This window comes from Leptopilina boulardi, unplaced genomic scaffold (genome assembly GCF_019393585.1).
Source record: "Leptopilina boulardi isolate dan_hultmark-lab unplaced genomic scaffold, ZJU_Lbou_2.1 LbouV2_273, whole genome shotgun sequence".
In the NCBI taxonomy this organism is placed as follows: domain Eukaryota; kingdom Metazoa; phylum Arthropoda; class Insecta; order Hymenoptera; family Figitidae; genus Leptopilina; species Leptopilina boulardi.
This window is the reverse complement of record NW_026137833.1, coordinates 2,239,858-2,253,079: the sequence shown is the minus strand read 5'-3', so window position 1 is coordinate 2,253,079 and position 13,222 is coordinate 2,239,858. Positions and strand designations below refer to the sequence as shown.

At 26.1% G+C, this 13,222-nt stretch overlaps 2 protein-coding genes across 3 annotated transcripts in view; one reads left to right on the top strand and one right to left on the bottom strand.

The window, feature by feature from the left end:
- LOC127281641 (endothelin-converting enzyme 1-like) overlaps window positions 1-13,222 on the top strand; it is a 47,237-nt gene that overhangs the window by 5,718 nt on the left and 28,297 nt on the right. The gene's annotated exons all lie outside the window — the stretch shown is intronic.
- The window catches only part of LOC127281617 (glutamate receptor ionotropic, kainate 2-like), a 193,326-nt gene continuing 187,234 nt past the window's right edge, over window positions 7,131-13,222 (bottom strand). Inside the window, exon 20 of one of the 2 annotated variants that reach the window (XR_007843063.1) lies at window positions 7,131-7,163. The gene's annotated coding sequence lies outside the window, so the exon portion shown is untranslated. The remainder of the gene's footprint in view (window positions 7,164-13,222) is intronic. The other variant, XR_007843062.1, reaches the window with a different exon arrangement.

The following is a 13,222-nucleotide window of genomic DNA, read 5'->3' as shown; positions in this document are numbered from 1 at the left end:
CGCGCAGTAATTGGCAAATTTATCCGAAAATAATAATTTTAGAGTATATAATTTAAGAAAATTTTGCAATATAGTTAAAGATATAAGTAATTTTCTTTAATATTAATGTTAATTTGTTGAAAAGGTGTTGCAGCTGCTCTACTTTTACTTCCCATATATAATTCGAATTTACCTCTGTAAGTATTTCTATATTTTCAATTAATAAATTATTAACGCTTCACTATTTTATGAATAGAACTATACTCTCTAAATTTAAATCCGTGAGATTTTACTAATGAAATAGTTGGAATTTAGCAACTCAACAATTTCAGTAAAATTTCCACTGAAATTCAGTCATATTTCACTGAAAATTAGTAGAATTCTTTACTTATTAAAACAGTCAAATCTGTTTTACCGATTAATGATAATGTAGATTTGACTGTTTAAATCAGTAATAATTCAACTGATTTTCAGTGAAATGTGATTGAATTTTAGTGAAAATCTTACTGAAATAATTCAGTTGCTAAATTCCAACTATTTTGTCAGTGAAATTTCACTGATTCAAATTCAGAGAGTAAAAAGTTTCAATTTATTAAAAAAACACTCTTTTAATAACTTGTACTTATTATTTTAACGAATTTTCTCATATATTTGTATTTAAAAAATTCTTAATTAACCGTATTTTTAAAAAAACTTTCCTCTTTATTTCAACAGTGCGATAAATTACGGATATATAGGTTCTACAATAGGTCACGAAATAACTCATGGATTTGATGACCAAGGTAATTTGATACACATATAATTTTAAATATTATATAGTATAATTAAGACTTGTAGAGAAATTCAAGACAACTTCCTAAACTCACTACAGAAAGTCTTGAACTTGTTTTAGAATAAATTTTTACGTTTGCGAGAAAAAAAATTTACTCTGGAAGGACTCGATCCCACGTCCTCGAGAGTCCAAAAACTCTGCTTTACATCTCTCAGCTACCTTAGCAGCTTATGGTATTATGCATTGGAAACGTATTTGACGCAACCATTCCCTGCCTAGTGCTTGGTTACTGTACTGTGTCTTCTAAAACAGTTCCAGAAACTTTCAACGCCCAGTGACTGAGATATTCCGATCGCGGCATTAACAAGAAGTCTTCCAATGTCATAATAAAAATACAAGTATTTTCTTGAATGATTTTTGTATTTTTCTGTAAATTTTGCAGAATTTTTCTCATATCCTCAGTTCCTGAACAAATTTAGGAATGATTCTTGAACAAAGTTTTTCCGTGTACATATTACCAAATTAATAGTTAATATAACATTTAATTTAATTTGAATTCTATTTAACTTAAAAATTATAAAGTTAGATAAAAAAAATCAATAAAAATTCTAAATGTAAAATGATGCAATGTTCTAATAAAATTTTAACAGAATTTTTTTTTTAATAATTGACATTTATTATAAATGACATTGGAATATGAAAATACATATATTTCTTATTTATATTTGATGAAAGTGACGCTTCACAAAAGTTTTAATTATTTTTTTATTTAATTTTAAAGCGCCTCAATATATTCTAAATTAAAACAAAAATAGTCGGAAAGATATGTAATAATATATATATGCATGATATCATATAAATAGGTATAATAAAGTAGAAAAAAAGAGGTCGCATTTTATATTAAAACAGTTTAAATTTCGTTTCCAAGCCATTTTCATCTTCCATTTACCGCTTCATTCAATGCATCTTTATTACTTTTAAGACCGAAATAATAAATAGAAGACTTCGAAAATATATATTGAGAAATGAATAACTGCGCGGAAATATATATGTATATTCGCCCACGCATTTGTACGTGCAGATTTCTCGTATAAGCTCTTCATTCTTTGCGCCTTATGATAGAAGCAAAAAAAGAAAAAGAAGTTTTTGTTTATTCATTATTATTATTATTAGAGAACAATTCACTATGCGCCGCCCTACTGAAAATTATCATATAGGATCTTATATAGGATCTCACATAAATTCATATATTAAAATCCACATAAAATCCTATGTGTCATGTAAGAAACTATATAGGATCCTATGAAAAATAAATATAGGAAATTGAGACATGATTTGAAGTAGGATTCGATGTAAATTCTTACAAACGTATTCTTAGGTAATAAGTTATGTAAATTCCTATGTGAAATCCTACAATTTTTTCTGGTCACATTTTTTCTTTCAATTTCTTATGTCAATTTCCTTCGTGTTTTCTCACTAAAAACATACCAAAATTCATTGCTCAATCCTTAACCAGAAATTTTCCTATATCAAATCATACATCAAATCTTTTTTCGATTCTTGAATAAAAAATTATTACAAATAATCTGACATGAAATCATATTGAAAATCCTCACGTGAGATCATATATATGATTGATTTGAACGTAAGAAATCATATAGGATTTCATGTAGATTCTGAAATATTTATATTTAAGATTTCACATAGAATTATATAAAGGAAACAATATAGGATTTCATATAGGAATTTTCAGTTGGCAGACGACAGTTTATAAAAATCAAAAATTATTTAATTAAAAATCAAATAATATTACTGTAATTCAGCTGAAAACAAAAGAAATTGTGCTTTGCAATACACCTTCTGAGTTAGAGTCTCAGCTTTTATAGTATTCAAGACTGATCTCAACTGTAAGAAAAAAAATTAGCACCATCTGGCGGCGTAAGAGTGGAAATATGATGATATACATCTATATTTGAATTTCCTATATAATTTCCGACATAATTTCTCATATAATTTCCGACTTGGTATCTTAGATGGACAATTAAAACAATGAAATCCTCACATGACATCCCACATAAATTCCTATGTGATGAATTCTTACATGAAATCCAATAAAGGATCCTATATAGGATTTTATATATGATCCTACATAAGATTTTAAATGGATTTTTATAATATATTTCTGTATGATGAATTCTTACATGAGATCCTATATAGGATTTTATGTAGGATCCTTTACAAGATCCTATAGTTCAAAACACTGCTTTCCTAAAAGAAATAAAATTAAACGGAAAAAAGTTCATATTTTATAAGGGCATATCTCTAGAACCTTTAACTTTAATGTCCCTCGCATATATTTTGGTAATTTTAATAAATTTTTCGTTGGTTTTTGTTGGAAATATTAATGCTTGATACAATCAATCATTTCCAAAGATTCCACTTTAATTTATTAAATACATAAATAACACAGGCACACAAAAAAAAAAAGTTGTCTGTTTCGTGAACTACACATATATTTCCTATAGTATTTTGGCCCGCTGAAACCGAATCTGAGGTCAGAATTGCTCCATCACCCTCAGTTTTTTTTTAAATCGACCAAAACCACCCTTAAACGGACAAATTCACACTTCGGAGATAAAAAATAAATCAACTTATTTTTTAAAAAAACCAAATTTTACATCTACGAAACTTTGCTCCACTAACTCAAAAACAAAGCCAGCATTGATCCAGCACCCCCTGAATTTTTTTAATCGAAAAAACTACCCCTAATCTGAAGAATCAAATTCAAGAGGTAAAACAATAAAATAACTGATTAAAAAATTTTATAACCAGGTATTTTTACTCCAGCAAGGCAGAAACAAAGCCAGAAATGCTCCCTCACCCTCTAAATTTTTTTTAAATCGACCAAAACCACCCTTAAATAGAAAAATTCAAATTTAAGAAGTAAAAACAAGGAGGGGGTCCTTTATGTTTATTTCATAAACATTATGCTTCCTCATTGTGTGAAGCAAAAAATTTGCTTCCTCGTGAAGGAAGCAATGAATTTGTCCAATTCAATTGATTGATTTAAAAAATTTCGAGTTAAAAATGTTTTAAATTAATTAAATTTTTTTAAAAATAAAGAAAATTTTAATTAATTTTGAGTGTAACATAAACTTTATATATACGAATCGATTCGTTTTAATGCAAGGAATACAATTATTTTATTCATCAACTTGTATTTAAAAAAAACACAAAATTTTTTAGCTAAAATATGAATTTTCAATTTCTCAATTTTTATTAATTCTCAAATTTTAAATCAAATCTATACTTTATATATACCAACCAATTCGTTTCAATGCAGGGAATAAAATTATTTCATATAGAAACATGAATTTAAATAAACACATCATTTTTTAGCTAAAATGAGAATTTTTGATTTTTTAACTTTCTTTAATTCTTTAAATTTCAATCAAATCTATACTTTATATATATCAATCGATTCATCTTGACATAAAGAAGACGATTATATTATATATTACCTTAAATTTTTCGATTTAAAAATTTTTTCAATTAAAAAAAAATTTTTGGAAAAAAGACGATAAAATTTTTTTTTTGGGGTATTTTTAAAAATCCTCTCGTCATTTTTGAGAGATTAATGTGTTAAATAAGCCTAACAAATTTTATCCAAATCCATTAAAACCTGTTAAAGATATCGTGTTCACAAAAACGATCCACACACACATACACACACACACACACACACACACACACACACACATACATACATCCGGACAATTGATCAGGATCTCATATAACATGTTTCTATATAGAGGAAAATTTGTTTTCACCATTTTTAAAAAGTTTATAAACGAAAGGACTACATAGCTTCCTCCACGAGGAAGCAAAATATTAAATTACCGGCTTTTTTTAAAAACAGAACCTTACATGTATGTAGTTTTGCTCTACTAACCCAAAAAAATAAAGCCAGCATTGATCCATCACCCTCTGAATTTTTTTAAATAAAAAAAACTACCCTTAATCTGAAGAATCAAACTTAGGAGGTAAAACAATAAAATAACTGATTAAAAAATTTTATAACCAGATATTTTTACTCCAGCAATGCAGAAACAAAGCCAGAAATGCTCCCTCACCCTCTAAAATTTTTTTAACTCGAAAAAACCACCCTTAAATAGAAAAATTCAAATTTAGGAGATTAAAAATTAAATAACTGACTTTTTTAAAACAGAACCTTACTACATCTATGTATTTTCGCTCCACTAACTCAAAAACAAAGCCAGCATTGATCCAGCACCCCCTGAATTTTTTTAATCGAAAAAACTACCCCTAATCTGAAGAATCAAATTCAAGAGGTAAAACAATAAAATAACTGATTAAAAAATTTTATAACCAGATATTTTTACTCCAGCAATGCAGAAACAAAGCCAGAAATGCTCCCTCACCCTCTAAATTTTTTTTAAATCGAAAAAACCACCCTTAAATAGAAAAATTCAAATTTAAGAAGTAAAAAAATATTAAATTACCGGCTTTTTTAAAAACAGAACCTTACATGTATGTAGTTTTGCTCTACTACCTCAAAAAAATAAAGCCAGCATTGATCCATCACCCTCTGAATTTTTTTAAATAAAAAAAACTACCCTTAATCTGAAGAATCAAACTTAGGAGGTAAAACAAAAAAATAACTGATTAAAAAAGTTTATAACCAGGTATTTTTACTCCAGCAATGCGGAAACATACCTGGCTGTAAAATTTTTCAATCAGTTATTATATTGTATATTACCTCCTGAATTTGATTCTTCAGATTAGGGGTAGTTTTTTCGATTAAACAAATTCAGAGGTTGATGAATCAATGCTGGCTTTGTTTTTGAGTTAGTGGAGCGAAAATACATAGATGTAGTAAGGTTCTGTTTTAAAAAAGTCAGTTATTTAATTTTTAATCTCCTAAATTTGAATTTTTCTATTTAAGGGTGGTTTTTTCGAGTTAAAAAAATTTTAGAGGGTGAGGGAGCATTTCTGGCTTTGTTTCTGCCTTGCTGGAGTAAAAATACCTGGTTATAAAATTTTTTAATCAGTTATTTTATTGTTTTACCTCTTGAATTTGATTCTTCAGATTAGGGGTAGTTTTTTCGATTAAAAAAATTCAGGGGGTGCTGGATCAATGCTGGCTTTGTTTTTGAGTTAGTGGAGCAAAGTTTCGTAGATGTAAAATTTGGTTTTTTTAAAAAATAAGTTGATTTATTTTTTATCTCCGAAGTGTTAATTTGTCCGTTTAAGGGTGGTTTTGGTCGATTTAAAAAAAAAACTGAGGGTGATGGAGCAATTCTGACCTCAGATTCGGTTTCAGCGGGCCAAAATACTATAGGAAATATATGTGTAGTTCAAGAAACAGACAACTTTTTTTTTTGTGCCTGTGTAATTATTTCAAATTTAATACGCGATTTTTAACAATGTCTACTTGTCCTTAACCATACTTTCTGATGCTTTAAACGATATAGTTTTAGATTTAATAAAAATTACTAATTCTGAAATATGGTTTTTCAATGTTAATTAATCGGTGAACACATTTTCGCAGGGAAATTAATATTTTATTAATTGTGAAAAAATTTATAAGCTTTTAAAAGTTGTCCCTCACTTTTAAGAGCATTTGAACCTTCGTGACGTCACAAATCATGGCGCATGACACGCAAACTTCTCAGGTATGTGAAAAGCACAATTTTGAATATTTTTTAAAAAAACCTTTTGGAAAATGTTCAGAATAACATAGACTCTGTCTGTTATGTGCGGAAAATTCAAAATTTTGCGTTTAAAACGTTTTTTAAACAATGTTAAGGTCACAAATCATGGCGCATGACACGCAAACTTCTCAGGTATGTGAAAAACACAATTTTAAATATTTTTTAAAAAAACCTTTTGGAAAATGTTCAGAGAAACATAGACTATGTCTGTTATGTGAGAAAAATTCAAAATTTTGCGTATAAAACGTTTTTTAAACAATGTTTAAGTTGGTTGTCACAAGTAAGGAAAAATACACGAATTGCTTATATGTAGGCATTGTTTAAAAAACGTTTTAAACGCAAACTTTTGAATTTTTCGCACATAACAGACATAGTCTATGTTTCTCTGAACATTTTCCAAAAGGTTTTTTTAAAAAATATTCAAAATTGTGTTTTTCACATACCTGAGAAGTTTGCGTGTCATGCGCCATGATTTGTGATTTAAACATTGTTTAAAAAACGTTTTAAACGCAAAATTTTAAATTTTCCGCACATAACAGACAGAGTCTATGTTATTCTGAACATTTTCCAAAAGGTTTTTTTAAAAAATATTCAAAATTGTGCTTTTCACATACCTGAGAAGTTTGCGTGTCATGCGCCATGATTTGTGACGTCACGAAGGTTCAAATGCTCTTAACCTTTTCTACCGTAAGCATCGTATTTATGATTTTTCTTTTATAAGACAAGCGGCACGTTAAAATAACTTATGGGAAATCAAAGATCAAGCTACTATAATTATTTTGAGACATAATAAATTGATGTGCTTCATGTTTTCAAAAAATTATTATAAGTTATATAAACGAAAACACGCGTGGACAAAATTTGAAAACAACCGTAATACGAGTGATACTTCATGAAAATCATATAAAAGTATTCGAAAAGTACTTGTATATATTTTCACATGTGCCATTTAACATCCCGTGAATGTGCTTCGAGAAAAAATACTTTATTGCAAAGATAATGTAAAAATATTCATCAATTACGGTCGACCGTAATCGACCGAAATTTTTTAGAAGGAAATTGTTATGTACGAAGTTGCCGATTATAATTTTTTTTATAGAAACTGTCATTAATTATTAAAACCTGAAGGTTAAGTTTTAATGTTTATTTCGAGACACAAAAATGGATCCAAAAAAATTCATTCTGAAAAAAGATAAGATGCGAGAGAAAAGAAAAATAGAAAAGGAAAAAAGAGAAAAGAAATTGGAAAGTTTACGAATATTAAATTTAAATAGAAAATAGTCTATGAAAATCGTATGGTAAATTTTAAAAATTACAATTTTACATTTTTAAAACAATTCACTATAATAAAAATCTATTTTAAAATGTAATGTAAATATTCAAATAAAAAATTTATAAATCTAGTTAATTTTTGACACATGCTTTTATACCAAGTGCATTATTTCAGTATTTTATTATTCATATAAATATTGAAAATATTAAACGAATTTTATTGCTTTTTAAAATTATAACCCCTTAAAAAATTCCCTTCAACTGTTTTTTATCCTAAAAAGCAAACACCTGTTGAATATTTTTTTGTTACAGGTTAAAAATAATTCTCAATTTTAAATATTTATAACTTTTTGAAGACAACTTGTTTTATCTGTCCACTTGTATAATTGGAAAGCTTAGTTCTTGAAGTTTATGTAGACAAAGTTTCAATACTGTGCTCAAAAAAAAAAAAAAAATTTTCTTATTGAAAAGTTAAAGGTTTCAAAGATATGCCCATAAACAAATTAAATAATTTAATATTAAAGGTTACGAAACAAAATGTTTATTTAGACAATGATTTTAATGGAATAATTTGAAACTTGTGACTCGGGAGTTTTGGAGGATGCTGATTATAAATTTGATATCAACTAATATATATAGTAAATGACGAATATTATTATTTTGCTAATAAATTAAAATTATCGATAGAAAAAGAATGAAAACATGTTGAAAAAATTGGAAGAATTATTATTTTGGCTGCATTGTAATTTTTTCATAAAAGAAAAGTTTTAAACTCGTTAAAAAATGCAAAAAAATATTTTTACTTCATTCCGAAGATTATTATTAAATATTGTTGACTTTGGATTTTATGTTCCTTGTAATAAAAATATAGAAACGTGAAAAGATTAAAAAGAATTATTGTTGCCTTGCTCTTTTAAATTTATTTTTTAAGAAAGTTTTGAAATCGTTAAAAAGTTTTTTTAAAAAATTATTTTGCCTAAAGGGGCCGTCCATAAACTACGTTACCTATTTTAGGGGAGGAGGAGGTCTAAAAAGTATGAAAAATTGGTAACGTAGTTTATAGACAGTCCCAAAGTAGTTGCAATTATAAAATTAAGTAAATACTTTTTAACGAATTAATATAAGAATTGATTATTATCATAATAATTGATAACTATTAAAGTAATACTAATTCGTTAAAAAATATTTACTTAATTTTATAATTTCCCAACTACTTTAGGCAAAAAAATTTTTCAAAAATTTTTAACGATTTCAAAACTTTTATTGCAAATAAAATTTAAAAGCAAGGCAACAATAATAACATTTTAATCTTTTCAAGTTTCTATACTTTATTACAAGAAACATAAAAATCCAAGGACAATAATACCCCACCTGACCCTATCAGTTGGTATCAGCATCCCTCAAAACTCCCGAATAACAAAAATCCTGTAAGTCGGATTTTTTTACGAATTTGACACATATTATTCCCTATTTTTTTCAGTATTTTTTCCAAATCTATACCAGATATTTTTTCTCATATTTACTTATCATCTTTTCCGAATCAATTGGAAATTATACCGACAATTTTTGCAAATATTTTTCCTATCGTTAAGTAATAATTTTTTCAAACTAATCGGAAATTTTATCCTTATTTGATAAATAAAGGCTATAAATAAAAAAAATAAAAGTTTGTATAAAAAGTTAAATTTATTTACAAAACGACATAAAAATGATTTTATTCGAATTCTATTAATATTAAAATACTTAAGTATATTTCTTATCGTGTATCTTTTATAATATTTTGGTTTCAGGAAAATCACATTTATGAATTAAAACTGACAATATTTGCAATTAACCTGATCACTTTTGAATTCTCTTCCGTTTTTTTTTATTTATTTTTTCTTCCTCTCTTGTGTCCTGTTTGTGGATTAATGTCTATCAACATCCTAAGAAAACAAATGTTTCCATTATTTATAAAAAGTAGTTAGTGATGTTTAAATAAAAATTAAATTTCATTTTGAGTTTAATTTTTTGATCATTTTTCTCAGTGCATTTCTTTATGAATCCTAAAAAAATATTGTTATAAAAGTATTAATTATTATTTACCTTTTAATGAACTCCTTGAATATTATTAAATCAAATTTTTCACTTCACAAAAAAGTGACTTTCACTATTATAGGTATAAAAAAATTTTTCTCACTAGTTGTTATATGTAGTTGTTATATGCGTGAAAGTCCTCTCTGAGGAAATGTCGAAAATGTGAAAAATTTTCAAACATATTATCTGTATATTTCAATACGAAAAATTTTGAAAACTTTTCGTCTAAATAAATCTATAAGAAAAAAACGAGACCCGAAAAACTCATAATATAGGCTTTATGGTAATAAGAAACCCTTCTAGGTCATCCTAAGACAAACCAGATGTGAAAAACCTTTCAAATCAAAAAAGAATCTTTCAACCATCGTATGTTTTTTTAGCAATAAAATTTTATGATACATACAAGAAATGATGAATTCTTACATGAAATCCAATAAAGGATCCTATATAGGATTTTATATATGATCCTACATAAGATTTTAAATGGATTTTTATATATATATATATATTTCTGTATGATGAATTCTTATATGAGATCCTATATAGGAATCCATATGAGTTCATACGTACACTGTAAAAAATTTCGGAATTTTTTCCAATAAAATAGTAGGATATTTTTCCGAAAGTAGGTGGAAATACGGTTTTCCGAATGTTTAATAGGAAATATATCCGAAAAAGGAGAAGAAATACTAATTGCACAGAAAAACGAAAAAAATGAAAAAATTCATCTAGAATATTTGGAAAAATTTCCGAAAATGATGGATTTTTTTCCAATATTAGTGGGCAATATTTCCAAAGAAAGTAGGAAAAAAGCTTTTTCCACATAAAACGGGAAACTATTTATCACCATATGGAAAAATTTCAGAAAATGATGGAGTTTTTTCAATGTAAGTAGGAAGTACTTCCTATAATATTTGGAGAAATGCTTTACCACATAAAATGTGAAATTATTTCTATTCTTTATATTTTTTAAGTTTTAATAATTTTCTGGAAAAGGAAGAAACATTATTTTTCTCCTGCACAAAAAATTATTTTTTAGCTTTGCGAAGTAATTCAGAAAATAATGTAGTCTTTTCAATATTTATCGGAAATATTTCCAAAGAAAGGCAAAACAATGTTTTTTGTATAGCAAATTGTATTTTTTTTCTCTTTGTAAATTTACTTATTTCACTATGATTTGTATCGATTTGTTTTATTATATGACCATAAATAATCATTGCAAAAAATATAAGTTTCGAAAAAGATCTCTTGTATGTATCACAAAATTTTATTGCTATAAAAACATACGATGGTTGAAAGATTCTTTTTCGATTTGAAAGGTTTTTCACATCTGGTTTGTCTTAGGATGACAAGGGTTTCTTATTACCAGAAAGCCTATTTTATGAGTTTTTCGGGTCTCGTTTTTTTCTTATAGATTTATTTAGACGAAAAGTTTTTAAAATTTTTCGTATTGAAATATACAGATGAAATGTTTGAAAATTTTTCACATTTTCGACGACATTTCCTCAGAAAGGACTTTCAGGCATCAGTTGCTCTTCAGCTTTCTCAAGAGATTAACTACATATAACAACTAGTGAGAAAATTTTTTTTATACCTATAATAGTGAAAGTCACTTTTTTGTGAAGTGAAAAATTTGATTTAATAATATTCAAGGAGTTCATTAAAAGGTAAATAATAATTAATACTTTTATAACAATACTTTTTTAGGATTCATAAAGAAATGCACTGAGAAAAATGATCAAAAAATTAAACTCAAAATGAAATTTAATTTTTATTTAAACATCACTAACTACTTTTTATAAATAATGGAAACATTTGTTTTCCTAGGATGTTGATAGACATTAATCCACAAACAGGACACAAGAGAGGAAGAAAAAATAAATAAAAAAAAACGGAAGAGAATTCAAAAGTGATCAGGTTAATTGCAAATATTGTTAGTTTTAATTCATAAATGTGATTTTCCTGAAACCAAAATATTATAAAAGATACACCTCTGCCTTTCTTTAAGAAATATACTTAAGTATTTTAATATTAATAGAATTCGAATAGAATCATTTTTATGTCGTTTTGTAAATAAATTTAACTTTTTATACAAACTTTTATTTTTTTTTATTTATAGCCTTTATTTATCAAATAAGGATAAAATTTCCGATTAGTTTGAAAAAATTATTACTTAACGATAGGAAAAATATTTGCAAAAATAGTCGGTATAATTTCCAATTGATTCGGAAAAGATGATAAGTAAATATGAGAAAAAATATCTGGTAGATTTGGAAAAAATACTGAAAAAATAGGGGATAATATCTGTCAAATTCGTAAAAAAATCCGACTTACAGGATTTTTGTTATTCGGGAGTTTTGAGGGATGCTGATACCAACTGATAGGGTCAGGTGGGGTATTATTGTCCTTGGATTTTTATGTTTCTTGTAATAAAGTATAGAAACTTGAAAAGATTAAAATGTATTAAATTGTTGCCTTGCTTTTAAATTTTATTTGCAATAAAAGTTTTGAAATCGTTAAAAATTTTTGAAAAATTTTTTTGCCTAAAGTAGTTGGGAAATTATAAAATTAAGTAAATATTTTTTAACGAATTAGTATTACTTTAATAGTTATCAATTATTATGATAATAATCAATTTTTATATTAATTCGTTAAAAAGTATTTACTTAATTTTATAATTGCAACTACTTTGGGACTGTCCATAAAGTACGTTACCAATTTTTCATACTTTTTAGACCTCCTCCTCCCCTAAAATAGGTAACGTAGTTTATGGACGGCCCCTTTAAACAAAATAATTTTTTAAAAAAACTTTTTAACGATTTCAAAACTTTCTTAAAAAATAAATTTAAAAGAGCAAGGCAACAATAATTCTTTTTAATATTTTCACGTTTCTATATTTTTATTACAAGAAACATAAAATCCAAAGTCAACAATATTTAATAATAATCTTCGGAATGAAGTAAAAATATTTTTTTGCATTTTTTAACGAGTTTAAAACTTTTCTTTTATGGAAAAATTACAATGCAGCCAAAATAATAATTATTCCAATTTTTTCAACATGTTTTCATTCTTTTTCTATCGATAATTTTAATTTATTAGCAAAATAATAATATTCATCATTTACTATATATATTAGTTGATATCAAATTTATAATCAGCATCCTCCAAAACTCCCGAGTAACAAGTTTCAAATTATTCCATTAAAATCATTGTCTAAATAAACATTTTGTTTCGTAACCTTTAATATTAAATTATTTAATTTGTTTATAAGATATGAACTTTTTTCCGTTTAATTTTACTTCGTTTAGGAAAGCAGTGTTTTGAACTATAGGATCTTGTGTAGGTTCCTACATAAAATCCTATAAAGGATCTCATGTAAGAATTCATC